Here is a 2,719-nt window from a genome sequence, read left to right on the forward strand (position 1 = left end):
CTCCAGCTTGCACCAGCATGCCAGCGCCCCACGGTTTTACTTCACCTCTGGGAGCAATTCTGATGCCCTCCTTCGTTAAGCCGTCCAGAGACTGGTCTGACTGCTCCTCGCCCCAGGCCTCTGCGTGCAGGCGCCCGGGGATCCCTCCTGCCCCCAAGGCTTATTGCAGACCTCCGCGTGTTGGACTGTGGGATTCCACAGAGAATGAGCCCCTCACGCTTTTTCCATTCACAACTCACATTTCTCAACTGCTGTCCCATCATGTGTACAGTACTTCTGAATCTGGATCTTGGGACACCTCCCCAAGAGACATTCTGGGGAAATGCCAAACATCAACATTTTGTCAAGGGGCGACAGAGAGGTTTTCTAAACAAGAAGAACCCCACACACACACCACCAAAACCACCACCAATACAAAGGTGCTGAAGTTGTATTCAGAACCTTCCAGGAAAGGGGAGACCCTCGCCCAAGGTGACTGGCACTTGTAAGACCTCTCCGCAGCCACAAAAGAAGAAGGTCGGAGCGGTCCCTGGGCAAGAAAGCCACAGTGACTTGGCAGACACCTGCCCCTTCACGGAAGACAGATTCTGCTGTAGCTAAAATAGATGTACTAGCAGAGCGACAGAGGCGCTCCCAAAGATGCGGCGCCGCCCATCCCACCCCAGTAAATGCTCCAAAACAACCCAAACTTGCCGGGGAAGATGGTGGCAATTGGCTGTGAGATGCCAGGCACAGAAGCCGAGGGGCACGTTAGTTCTTCGGCTGGGCGCAGCACCGTCCACTGCAGTGGTGATGGGCTTTACGGTGAATACATACATCTGCTCCCGTGCCACATCGTGGACTACCCGACCAGATGGAGTGGCATACCCGAGTGCCAGTGGTGAATGCTACGCCCTTTAAGACTGCTTGGGCCCAGCTCCAGAAGACGCTCTCGGGGATGAGAACGGCAGGGCATGCCATCTACAATGACTTCGAAGCCCCGCAGGACTTTCATCCCGAGTCTCTCACCCGAGACACCTCCCGGCCCCTGCCTCCTCCCGAAGGCCGCCTGCCTAGAGAACGCCACTACATCGCTGAAGCATCTCATCCTGACCATTCTTCTGTGGAAGATGCCTAAGCCACCATGGAGCTTTACAGAGTGGTTGAAATCGAGTGGGAACACATCTGACCCAGAATCTGCCCCAAACTAGCAGCCCTAAGGAGACAGCAGAGCGAGCCGTGCACAGTCCTGCCTCCTTCCACCTCTAGGGGCTAGACCTGCTGCGGAGAGAGAGACCTCAGACTTAGCACACCCATTGGAGTTTCATCTCTGCCATTGCATTCCCTGCCTGGTTAAATGTCCCACGGAACTGGAAAGCCTGTCAGCCCAGCCCTAGGACAGCCTGTGGCACAGACTAATAATCCCAGATATTGAACAATGGAGCCGTTGAGCAAGAGGCCACAAGTTCAAGGCCTACTCGGGCCGCAGTATAGGTTCAAGGCCAGTGAGACCCGCTCAAAATAAAAGGAGAGAAGTAGAGACAGGGTGGAGAGTACAGCTCAGCGGTAGAACAATTTCCTAGCGTGAGGAAGCCCCGGGATTCACTCCCTTTACAAGTGGCTGGGGAGACACTATCCCTAGACTATTGGCTTTACACTAGTTGCTTCCTAAATGGTGCTAACGAAAGGTCTGAGGGTGCTTTGTGCCACTCAAGTTTTTTGACTTTCAAAGTGAAGGACATGCCATACTGCCTTACCACTAGGGTGGTGGTATGCCTCTTTTTTGGGGGGGCGGGTGCTGGAAGGGGCAGTTCAAGGTAAGATCTCACCGTAGCCCAGGCTGACTTGCAATTCGCTGTGTAGTCTCAGCGTGGCCTCGAACTCAGCAATCCTATTTGCCTCCCAAGTGGTGGGATTAAAGGAATGTGCCACTGTACCCCAGCATGTGTGCCTCTTGTTTAGAGGGTCCCTGTGTGGTCAGGGCTGGTGATTTAAACTGCTAAACTCAGGCAATTCCTCCTCCGTCTCCTGAGTAGCTGGGACTGCAGGTGTGTGCCGCTCGGCCTGGGTGGTCTCATTTGGGCTTCTTGTCCTGGTTTAAGCCAGGTGGGTGGACTAGGTCTATGATGTTGGCACTCAAAAGGCTGATGCAGGAAGAATCAAAGTTCAAGGCAAACCTGGGCTATGTAAAGAAGCCATCTCAGAAAGAAAGAATGAAAGAAAGAAAGAAAGAAAGAAAGAAAGAAAGAAAGAAAGAAAGAAAGAAAGAAAGAAAGAGCGAGCAGGCAGGGAGGGAGGGAGGGAGAGAGGGAAGGAGGGAAGGAAGGAAGGAAGAAAGAAAGGGACAGAGACAGAAAAGAAAGGAAGAGGGAAAAAAAACATGTCTGTTGGGCTCTGTTGGGTACTGAGCTCTGTGCTCACATTCAGTATCTTTTTGGCTCAGTCTTCCCTGGCTGTTGGAGTGTCTTATTGCCTGCTAACTTTCAGGGGAGGCTAAGTTCTCTTTAGGGGTTATAAAGCAGATAAGAGTAGAGCTGGGAAAACAACTTTTCTGGCTCAGAAAAGCTGTCTCTTACCTAGAGTAATGGAGGATTTGCTTAAGTTGTACTTGGTAGGATTAAATGGAATTTAACTTGTTTTAATAATCATACCTTGTTGAACCAATCCTTACAAAAAAGCTTCAAGTGGTTCTTTTGAAAAAAATTTACAATAGAGAAAAAAGAATTCTAATTGTTTTGTA

The 2,719-nt window shown here is 51.0% G+C and overlaps 1 pseudogene; it reads left to right on the forward strand.

Annotated features, from left to right (window-relative positions):
* The first annotated feature begins 261 nt into the window (after positions 1 to 261).
* Positions 262 to 1,248, forward strand: LOC101611740 (annotated as a pseudogene).
* Positions 1,249 to 2,719: the final 1,471 nt, after the last annotated feature.

This window comes from Jaculus jaculus, chromosome 13 (assembly GCF_020740685.1).
Source record: "Jaculus jaculus isolate mJacJac1 chromosome 13, mJacJac1.mat.Y.cur, whole genome shotgun sequence".
NCBI classification, from domain to species: domain Eukaryota; kingdom Metazoa; phylum Chordata; class Mammalia; order Rodentia; family Dipodidae; genus Jaculus; species Jaculus jaculus.